This window comes from Labrus bergylta, chromosome 10 (assembly GCF_963930695.1).
Source record: "Labrus bergylta chromosome 10, fLabBer1.1, whole genome shotgun sequence".
Classification (NCBI taxonomy): domain Eukaryota; kingdom Metazoa; phylum Chordata; class Actinopteri; order Labriformes; family Labridae; genus Labrus; species Labrus bergylta.
The window spans coordinates 4095511-4107764 of NC_089204.1; the positions used below are offsets into that span (position 1 = coordinate 4095511).

A 12254-nucleotide genomic window follows, 5' to 3' on the forward strand; every position below is an offset into this window, starting at 1 on the left:
TTTATTAGCCTGTAAGGAGAACATTTGAGCGGATCCTGAAGGTCAAAGGGATGACCGAGAGGCTTATCTGACAAGCAAAAACAAAACGGCCCAAAAACATCAGCAGAAATTATGACTAAGATATTAAAAACCATCAGAATCCCTCAGCCATCTCCAATGAACAGAGGACTAATGGAGCACATTTAGAGGCCATATGCTCAGCTGGATCTCATCCAAACATCTCCAGCAAGGCCAAAAATGCTGACTTTATTACATTAGGTATGCTTGGGGTTGAGATGCGCCTGGCATTTCATTAAAGACGATGCTTAAAGATGTTAAATGTTAGAGTAAGCACCTCGAGAAGACAGCACATGGACAGAACCGGGAGGAGCTACAAAGACTAGCTGTGAAGCTGGTCCCCTTTGTTCATTGGACCTCAACATTTAGCCAGTAGCTGCAGTTAAGCCAAATAATGAAAATGATTCCCGAACCTGAACCAAAAGTCACATTTCCAACAACCTGAACCCTAAACCTTTTTCATTCTTATTTTTCAGCTCACTGATAGACAACTACCTTTATTATTGGGTTGTGTGGCTTGATTCTGATTTGTCAATTATTCATACCTTTGGTCTGCTGCTATCATTTTTAACTGCTCATCTTTAAAGGTGGTTTGTGAGTCTTCATATTGCTGTCACACTCTGAAGTTTCTAATCAAATAAATCTGTAGGAATTTGTTAGCAAAGAGTGTGAGCGACTTTATTGGATGAGTATTTTGAAGGGTGGGGGGGGCTTGAAATATGTTCATCTGCCAAAGAGGAGCCAGGCAGAAAAAGTTTGGGAACCACTGGCCTAAGTCTTGTGCTGGGCAGATTCATACTCACACCTCTTCACCTCGTTTCACTTCACCATCAGTGGGGGGAAAAAAATCACTTAATTGTGAGGAATGAGAGCTAGTTGAGCTTATTTTCAGAAGGCTACAGAGTTACCTGTTGCTATGGACGCAGCTCTAACTGTATATTTCAACAGACAGTTTGTTTAGCAAAGGAAATAAATCATTTGTACATCATTAAATCAACCTGCTGTTCATTCAGCTGTTGCCTCACAGCGAGGTTTCTGGTTTGAATCCCCATCAGACAGGAGCCTCTCTGTGTGGAGTCTGCATGTTCTCCCCGTGCATGAATGTTTTTTTCAGCTTCCTCCCTCAGTCCAAAGACATGCTGGTTAGGTTAATTAGTGACTCTACATTGCTCGTACTGTAGGTGTGAATGTGAGAGGCTGTTGTCTGTCTCTATATCTTATCCCTGTGATTGATTGGCAAACAGTCCAGGATGTACCCCGCCTGGGATCAACTCCAGCCCCCACGCGACCCCTAATGAGAAAGCGGTATAGATAATGGATGGATAACATAAGCCACCCCATCCCTGCTGCACCTTTAGATCGTCCATTCTCCAGGTAGCAGATTGTGATTCTTTCGTCTTGCTTGAATTTGGAACCCAATGATGAACCTTTGTCTATTTGTTTTTATTCATTGTAAGGATTTTACATTCACATTTGACGCTGCAGCTGCAATAATTGTAAATAAAAAAGTTATTTTGAACACCATTCACCCATTCCTAATACAGGACCTCTTTACTGAAGTTCAAATTTAGGAAACAAGAAGAAGAAGCTTTTATGTAGGTACAAAAACTAACATTTGCTTTAGTCGCTAAATCACAGACCTCCTTCACTACATCTTTATTTTTTCAAGTAGAACACACGATGCACCTGATCTCTACTCTCAACATTTTACTTTAAATATTCAAGCAATGAATATCAGAAATGAAGGGACAACAAACATAATGTACATGTATGTATGGGCTAGTGATTTACTGCCATATTTCATGAACTCTATTATTGAAAACCAAATATTTGATCACAAATAAATACATATTCAAGCAGCTCAAAGCAGCAGCCTGTTCAGAGAGTGTACCTTTGTTTTTCAACTGTCTGTGATGTCGATTTGCTGATATCTTACCTTCATATCCTTCGAGCACTGTGTCTCTTTTAGTCTCTTTAGAGCTGCAGCCAGGGCACTGATGTGCTGAGGTAAGCATGTTTCAATCACTTTCACATGCGACTGACGTGCTGTGACGGGACAACACTGCCTAACATCTGTGTGAACATCTGTGTCATGAGAAGACTGCATCAATTATACAATCTATGGGTTTCCAGCAAAAGTGGCCTTCCAAGAGCAACATGTTGTCTTAAGACAATACTATAGTTGTGTTGCCCACTGTGCTGTGGGTATAATTAACCCCCATTAGGGAAAAACTCTACAGAAGAGGTTGTAAAAAAGATAGTAAAGCCAAGAGCTCAGCATCCAGAACAGAACATGGTCTTTCTTTACATTACTGAGTTAAGCCCCCCCCACTGTTGTTTGGACACATGGGCAACGGGAAAACATGGCAGATCCTACTGAATAATGAGGTCAAAGCTGAATTATTAATAATCATTCACTGAGAAGGGAATTCTACTTTTGCATTAGTGAAGAATTTGATGCTGAGCAAGCTCAAGGAAAGTGTTAGCTCGAGTGATCAAGCTCTTTTAGATATCCATATACAACATATCTTTGTCTTATGAAGATGTATGCTCTATTGTTCATGCATAAGTTGTCAAATACAGACACTTCAGACATTTCTCACCTCTCTATTTTGTGTTTCCTCAAATGTTATTCTCCTCATTCCTCTTTCACACCAAGAGGTTGTTCTCATTGCACCTTCATAATATGCTTTAAATCTGCAGGAGAGAGGAGTGAGGGCCAAGGATTGTCAGAGGGGCTGAGTAAAGATGCACAGGTGTATCCTTTGCAGAAGTATTTTGTCAACCATAAAGAAGCCCAACATACAGCTAGCATATAAAAATATGTATACAAAGCATATGCATCGTCATGGACACTGCTATGCTCATTTGGTGGCACTTAAAAAAAGGAAGCTCTAAAGTGAAGATGCCTCGACTTATTTAATATGCCTTTTACCTCAACCCCTTTTTCTTCAGGTCTATGTGTCACATCCTAAGTTTGTGTTTCAGGTAGGAGGGTGATATCGGCGACAAATGGAAGGAAAGGATACGAACAGAGGAAATTGCAGCCAAAGTGTCAAACACATCAAACCTGATCTCCAGCATGCCACATGATAACTGAGTGATAATGTCCTAGTGGCATCTTGATGAAAAAAAAATAGAGTTGGTTGGGAATTAAAGCTTTAATATGTCAGAATTTGGTTTGGTGCGCTTTGGCAACTGTGCTGTTACGCCTCCCCATCTTAGACAACGTGCATTTGTTTACAAGCAGAAGGTGCAAAGCCAGCAAGTCAAAGAACGATGTCAACTGTCAAAGAACAGTAATAATACCAGATGTGCAAATATGACTCTGCTAAGTGTACACAGCCTGTTATTTGCATGTTGAGTGTGTATTAATGTGTACTCAACTGTTGCAGCACTTATCCTTCACCTACCAATCAAGAAGGGGCGGGACTTCTGACATCAGCTTTGTCAACAACAACGGCGGAGGAGAAACTAATCCGACTTGTCTTTTAAAGGGGTTTCAATTTCCAGGTGTAGGGCTGCTGCTAATGCCAGGACAGGATTCCTCTACACTGTTTTCTTGCTTTTTGGTGATATTTAAAAATATTACGCATACGGAGCAATTAAAACCTACCTTAGTGTCACTCATGAGAGAAGCAGAAGTTACATTTTGTAACCTAGCAACCATGAGCACTGTGACAGGTGCTCTGAAAAATGAGGTCGCTGGAGCCGTCAATGGACACGGGCTCTTAATGTTATCAGTGTCAGTGTCTGTTTACCTTCAAACACACACTTAAAGTGAAACAGCTTTTCTGCTTAGGTTTGAGATACAAAACATATTTGTCAAGGTTTAAGACACACATCAGGGTGTGGGTTAAAATATAATCCAACTTCAAAATGTTGTTTCACCCTAGACTCAACCTCTGCTGTCTGCTGTTAGAGGCTGCAATGCAGGAAATGAACACATGCAAGACTGAACCTGACAGCTTGTTGTAGCACAACTGTCCTTTAATCCTGCCAGCACGACTTTCACCAAGTACAGCTCTCTAATGTCGCCTCCATCGATGGAGAAAGTTAGAGTTATTCATGTCAGGACTTTTTCCAATCACAACATTTCCATCATTCATCCCGGTTTCCTCTCATCACACACAGTAGTCCGAGCTCGATTAGACTCCTCGTTTATCCAAACTAAAGTTGCACCAAAACAAAAACGTAATTGCAATCAAACCAGAAATGGATGAGCAATCAAATCCCAAATTATCCCTCACAAACAAAAAGCTGCAGAGAAATAATGGATGCTTCAGATGTTCTCTGAATGAAAACTCTTCTGAGGCAAAGTCACAAGAGTTCATCAGCAACAGCATTTATATTCACATCATTTCTGTAAGGCAAACAGCATGCTATGAATAACATCCAGAAGTCAGCACAGCTTATTAAAAGTGTAACATCGTTAACTGCTAACCTGTAACAAAGACGTTGACTTTACAAGCAGTTCATCAGTTAATTCTGCTAATAATCAACTGAAGTTAAAATCTACATAAACTGATGTTATCAAAAAAACAACAGAAACATCAGCTGATTGTAACGTCTACACGTGCTGCACTCTGGAAGTACCTTCATGTAATTCAAGCATAATTTCACTGAATATACTGGAAGTTAGGATTTTTCATAATTGTTTTGTTAACATCAACATCAAAAAAAAGAAAACTAAAAAACTAAAAAATTGAAAGCCATTTATTACCGATGAACCTTTGAACAATTCAATTCAATTTCAAAAACTGTACAAGTCCCAAGGAGGCATAGCCCATAGAGCATACAATAAAGACAAGTATATGGAGCGGCAAAGACAGGGCAAGCGAGAATAAAAAAAAAATCTGACTAAAGATCTAAGATGTAAAATTAAATACAAAGGTTAAAATACAAAATAGATCAAGTAGAATAGAGGGGTAAAAGTGGACAGAGTTGGGACTAAACGATTTAAACAGACCTACATGCAGTAGACGAATACAAAGCGGGGAAAGTGATAACACTGGCCCCCCTCCTGCCCCTTATTAGGGCACGATCGCATTGGAAATCAGTATCGTGCCGCGCTTAACCCATTCATGTCCTTCAGAAGGTGTTCTCAAGGTGGCCCTCAGGTCAATCTTTACACATCAATTAATTGGAAACATGAAGAAAACATGACAAAATATGCCATGAAAACATGAAAACCATAAAAATGTCCATAATAATATTTTATTACTGGTATATTTTGAGTTAAATTTGAGACAGATTTGACTGATGACCAATGAAAACCAATGATCCACATAAACTGCTTGATGCACAAAAGAAGTTATGTGACATCATAGTCTTCATCTAAGTCCTCTTCAAGGTTTTCTCCCTCTTCGACCCCCTACGCCACATAGTCATCCTGCAAACAATTATAAAGTACAAATGCATTACGATGACAAAATGTCGAAAATACAAGCAGAGGAAAAATACCACACATTATATTATGAAGTACAATATAAGAGTTGTACATTATAGGAAGAAGTGTGGTAACTTCACAACAGTGGCGGAAACACCAGCTAAAAAGCTGTAGCTATCCTCTTCATGTAAGTAAATGTATATGTAACATTACTGATTGTAAGTCCACATCAAAATTGGGATTTAAGTGTGGCTGTTAGGCACTGGTGGTGAGCAAAAAAAGATGGCAGGAGGCAGAAATCAATGCAAAATAAGGTGGTTGATTTATTAACCAAAAATAGCACAAAACAAAACAAGAGTCCCGGGTAATCTAATAAAACAACTAGATTACATAAACTGAAAGAACCCACAGCCTCACAGCAAGCTGCCACCAACAAACATTTCCCCCCCGACTCTGGCTGAGTCTGGCTTTATACAAGAAAAAACCCAACTGGCCTCACTCTGTCCAATTAAGCTCACATCACTCTGCAAGCTGCAGTCAGTGTAGGTAAGGGGGCAGGTGAAAGGTATGGGAGAACCTTTTCACAGTATACATTCTCTGAACTAATATGTGACTTTTTGTTTACACAGACACAGGCTCTCCCCACAACGAGTCGGTCACTTTATATTCGGTCGCCTCTCTACCTTCAAATCGGGACATGGACGGTGTGGACAGTGGAGTATTTTTATGTAAGTAATATATATATAATGTAACTTCATATGTACGTTTTCTGTGTTTGTTTGTTGTCCTTGTATACTAAGCATGGCTTCCTTTTTTTCCAGCGGCATGCAAGGAATACTATGAGACTGTTCGGAGGGACTTTAGGAACATCAAGGCAGCAGCCACAAAGAGTGCAGCCGAGATCAGACAGATTAGGAAGAGTGTAAGATTGAGAAGAAGAGCATGGTGTGATGTAGTATTGTATATCATTGTGACATTTAATACATGTACGTAAATACACAAATAGTGTACATTTTACACATTTGAGGAATCAATGCAAGAAGTATGCATAGTTGTCAACACCACAAGCAGTACTCATTGTAGTATTTGTGTTACAGGAGATGAGGTCGAGGATGTCTGTCTGGACAAAAGAGGAAATGGATCTCTAGAGTGGTGTTACAACAGACGTGATGTCGGATGAAGAGGAAGTTGGCCCGAGGCCTCCGTCTTTCACAGGCGACGAGCTCTGAAAAATGTATTCTGTGCTCCAGAAGAGACTTGAAAGGGAACAAAAAGATAAAGATGATGCATCGCACCATTAAAGGCTCCGTGTTGGCTGACCCTCCGGTAGAACACCACCGACTACGAATGAACCAGAGGCTGCAAAGACACATTTCAAGACTAGTAAACTCTTTTAAAATTCTTTGCTTTTGTTATTGTAACCTGTGGGTGAACTGGATCCTGGCAACATTTGTCGTTCTGTAAGATTTGTTTTGCTTTTTTAATAAAAATTTGCAGTTTTGAAAATATTCCTTTGCCAATGTGTCCTTTTTTCTCAAAATAAGTCTAGTCCAGCTCTAATATTGTCATTAGTAATTATGTTATTATATATATCTGGGAGCGGTCAGGCAGGCAAGAAACCAGTGGTATTGAAATGCTAATGAAAGCCATTCAAAGCCCCTGCTGCTTGAACCTCTGAACACAAACATTTTCTTAGTTGTATATTCCACAGGACTACAGGTGAAGCTGATTTAAAAAGCACTAACCTCTGGATTAAAATCATGTGTAACAACATCTGCTGTTGTGCCAGCCAAAATCACTGCGTTGGGATATAATCTGTGTGTCATATTCTTCCTTACTTCTGGCTTTTGTCTTTATTCTAATGCTTAACACATTTGTTATGAATAAAACAGAATCTTTAAAATCTGGGAGATCTGCACTAACATGTTTCTCTCTGCAGCTACGATCTGATGATGATATGAGCATCTGCCTTGAAAAATCCACATCTGACTGTGAACTGAGATTAATATCTGGCGCATTCACAGAACTCTTTGTTCGTTTTGCGTTTGAATATTAATAAAAGTAGTGACGGAGAAAAAAGGCCAAAGTGCTGCGTGTGAAACCTCTCAGAAGGAGAACGGAAATGAAGTAACACTGAAAGAAGATGAAATATTTCAGCTGATTAAAGTTCATGTGAGAGTTTTTTTCTGCATGTCGAGATGAAAGAGATTCTGCTGCTTGGCAGGCTGGTACAGTTATGACATGATTGTACTGTCTTTTTCTTTGTTTGAGAGAGAAGGTAATGGCACAAAACAGACTGGAGGGTCAGAAAAGGCAGCGATACAGAGAGAGAGAGAGAAAGTGAGTGAGAGATAAAACACAGAGAGAGAAACGTCTGTCAGCATGTTTCCTGCTAGGATGCAGATTAAACAGCTTTCAGCATGTCAGCGTACACTTAGGATAACAAGTCTCTCTCTCTCTCTCTCTCTCTCTCTCTCTCTCTCTCTCTCTCTCTCTCTCTCTCTCTCTCTCTCTCTCTCTCTCTCTCTCTCTCTCTCTCTCTCTTCTCTCTTCTCTCTCTCTCTCTCTCTCTCTCTCTCTCTCTCTTCTCTCTCTCTCTCTCTCTCTCTCTCTCTCCTTGACTCTTGGGTTCATCGACAGCAGCAGCTCGGCTGATAAGGAGGAAGAAAAATAAGATGCCAGATATCTCTGCCTGCAGACAAACACACACACACATGCATAAACACATATTTTTGCAACATACTGTATATCACACACACAACAATGTGTAACATATCTGCTGATCAACAGAGGCTCTGTTAGCATGCTGCTGTCAGCATTTATCTCAAAGCACTGCTGTGCCTTAGATCAGCCTCACAGAGCTGCTAGCATGGCTATAGACTTAGAAATTAAAAAAAAAAATGCTATGTTAGGGTTTCTCTGCTTGACTCTCTGGTGCTGTGTGCACACTGTAATCATGAGAAAAAGTATTTTCTCTCAATGTTTACTAAAAGCTTTTGACAAACTTATTGTTAAGATCAGAAAGGTTCAGTCTCCCTTCCTTTTGACATTCTTTTGAAATTACTTTTCATACAGTAAGATTTCATTTGTCAGTTCACATTTCAAAATATCAGACCATTAAGGAAACATGCTATGTTGAAGTGCTGGCTCTCTGACAACAATGCAGCAGCCAGTATGTCCTCCTTCTAACTTTAGATTCTGCTCCTGAATGCTCTGGATTTGTTTGGACCAGAGAAGGTAGGAGGTTTTAAGGCGACCCCCCCCACACGGCTGTTTTGGACGCCCCTCGGTTTGCCAGGCAAACATGGAAGCGGGCAAGAGAAGTGGTTCAGATAGAAGTGATTGTACCCGACCTAAAAAGCCTCTGCATGTTTCTAATAAGCTCCACGAGCAGAAACGTGCTCAACTAGGATCAATATTGGAGATGCTTTTGAAAAATGGAGAGAGGTTAGAACACAGAAAGCTTTACAGACAGATGCAGAGCTGGATAATCACTGAAGCTTCAGTGTAAGCGACACGGCAACCTGCGTGCGTATCAACTTAAGAGAGGAGGGGGCGGGGAGAGGCAGCTCTCTACAATGTTTGAATTTGAACTGCAGTACTCATTTTAAACGCCTACTGTAGGTGCTACATATTGCTCCTTTAATACATCTGAAGTCAACATGTCAGAAATAAAGGAAGAAACATACAACTTTTTTTTTTCTATACTACAGCCTTCCTGATTAAAGTCTGTTAATTATTAGCTGCACATATTACAATCTTAACTCCCCGAATCCCTAACTCTTTCAATATGATTTTTCTAAGATTACATTCAAATCTGGATCAATAGATTCCAATCATGTTTAAGCAGCAACATAATATAATATATATAGAATGTTCAGTCAGGAAGGACGGTGTAACGATATAAAAACAGAGCATGGAGGTACATTTTCATCGATTGGGAATAAATTTGAGTCAACTCAATCAACATTGATTTACTCCGATTATATTAACACCAGCATAAGAAAGTTCGGTGCAGCTTTGAACACATTTTCAGGCTCACAGAAACAGAGAATCAGAAACACATGTTAAGACACTGACCAGAGCAGTCTGTAACCAGCACCAGCATGTGGACAGCTCCCTCCAACGAGGACCAAAGGCTGGCGGTGTCAGCAAACTGATTTGACATAATTTAACAGCAGATGATGTTATCCCATATTGAGACGTGTTGAATAAATCTTAATTCAACACGAATCAATTTTGAATGTATTCAGAGAGATTTCTTATCTTAACACTAGTCAAGTAGTCTGAATATAAATTGGCATTCAATCAAAAGTGAAATTAGAGGGAAGGATCATCCCTGAACTCAATACAAAAATGGTTACTTCGTTAATAAATCAACTGAGAAGTTGGCCTTTGCTCATTAGCATCTTTACAAATGCAATTTTTTGCAGCCATCAGAGCAGCCCCCTGTTGGCCATTAAAATAATGCAGGGAACAATGTACATCCAATCCTTACAGTCCATATGGAGTAAAGATGTAGTTGTTTGTTATTATGTGAAAATGACTAAAATAACTGAACTGAGATGCGAACAGTTCAGTAATTCAGTTCTAAAGTGAAGGGAAATGGCACATTGTTACAGGCAAAATACTCCACATAAAATATAAATGTGGCAACATATTTCAGAATGTAGTGAAGGTTAATAGAGTCCTGTTTTATGTGGAGATGGCAGCATAGTAAGAAATGTTCTTTCTACAGAATGCAGACCCCTGTGTTTCATTTCACTCTCAGTGGTAACAGTTGCTCATAGCCTACATTCCCATTCCCTGTAGAGGACACACACACACACACACACACACACACACACACACACACACACACACACACACACACACACACACACACACACACACACACACACACAGCACTAAGAGATAGATTATTCCCCCAGCGTTCGCTAGCCATGGAAATAGTCTGAATTTACAAACCATGACCCAAAAACACACAAATCCATTGCTTCAGACCCCCCCCACCACCACCCCCACACACACACACACACACACACACACACACACACACACACACACACACACACACACACACACACACACACACACACACACACACACACACACACACACACACACACACACACACACACACACACACACACAGATAGATATTCATGCACACATACCCTGACATGCATACACATACACTTTGATAAAAAGCTAAGCAGCATCCCACACACAGTTTATCTTTTAGAGAAAAAAAGCATTCACATCTCAGACACACACTGCCCTCTCCTCCAGACTGTCTTGTCAGTAATTGTCGTTCATTCTGACATCGGCCTGAGCTCCAGCTAAAACACATTTATTTCAAAACACTTATCTTGGAAAATTGCAGAAAAATACGTCTTTCATTTATCTTTCCATCGAGTTCCAGATTTGATATGAATCAGGGTGTTATGGAGGTCACCTTTCATGATGTCTGGGCTTCTCTGTCTGAAGCAGCGAGCGTTGACAGTCTATCTACATTTTGTTTACAGCTCAATTTAGATTAATCTGCCAGCAGCAAGGGCTTCACTTTTTACATTTGGTGACATAACACATTCTTTTAAAAAGACAAGAAGTATCTTTAGAGAGTGACGACAACTTCTCTGACGGAGCTCGGGTTCAGCACACACCTTCCCCTCTGTGTATAATGTCATATTATTCCAAATGTGGTTCATGTTTATGAGGACTGTCCCTGGAGGATTCAGCTCCTGCAGCAGAGAGGTGGAGCCCCACACGCTCTCGCCCTCTGTTGTCACACATTTTGGATTCAGAGCTCCACGAGCACCGACAAAGAAAGCTGCATGTTTTTCTCACCCTCGATCTGGCCTTCACAATGCTTTAGCTGCACATAAAGTTGTTTTCCCCTTTACTTCTCTTGTTAATGCAAAGGCATTTAAAAAGGCTCCTAACGATGGGTCTGACTCATTTTTCAAATGATTAAAAAGATGTCGCTTTACTCGAGTCCTGGCTCCTTATGACACATTTCAAGGTCAGTGCAGTGAGTGCATAAAACTATAAACAATCCTAAACCATATGTATTTAACAGAATGTCCATCCATTCATCCAGTACCTATACCGCATTTCCCATTCAGACAACCAGCAACACTCACATTCACACCTACGGGCAATGTGAAGTCACCAATGAACCTAACAGCTAGACATACTGCAGTTGATTTGCCTCACTATTCCACATCCTGTGATGTGACTATATTGCACATGGGCGATGCATGCATGATCAAGGACAACGATATTTCATTCAGCTCTACTCTCTAGACTTTTATTTCTCTACCGATTTCAAGCCTTGTTACAACTAATGCCAAAACACAGCGTGGCTATTACTGTCAAGCAGTCACTAGGAACACAATGTAGGTTGGAGATGAAAGTGTCAAAATACCTTTAACAAGAAAACAGTCATGTTGTTCTCTTTTTCACTGAGGATCAGTTTGAAATCTGTTAAAGAAATAGCCACAGTGAGAGCTGCAGAAGATAATCTGCACCCCTCCAGCTCCTCAAGGTGAAAGCACTGGTTATTATCTCGTAGCACAGCCAGCAGTAATGAACAAAGATACATTATGTTATTCAAAAGACCTAATAGCAGCAGGGCCTGATGGCTTCTTAAAACTTTGTTTTTACACATCATGACTGTGACTTGATGAGAATCTTAAAGACGCTGAACAAAGAGTGACGAGGGTCAGAGGAGATTCACTTCTTAATAACTCTTGACTTTCTGAAGATCAGTTTGATTAATGACTGCAATGTAACTGTAACTGCA

The 12254-nt window shown here is 40.2% G+C and overlaps 1 protein-coding gene and 1 long non-coding RNA gene across 9 annotated transcripts in view; one reads left to right on the plus strand and one right to left on the minus strand.

The window, feature by feature from the left end:
• Positions 1-12254, minus strand: part of LOC109997504 (stromal membrane-associated protein 1) — a 101012-nt gene that overhangs the window by 52221 nt on the left and 36537 nt on the right. The gene's annotated exons all lie outside the window — the stretch shown is intronic.
• LOC136180329 (uncharacterized) lies at positions 5481-6680 on the plus strand. Its single transcript, XR_010666997.1, has 3 exons — positions 5481-6174; positions 6268-6368; positions 6544-6680. It is a non-coding gene; the product is annotated as an uncharacterized lncRNA (long non-coding RNA).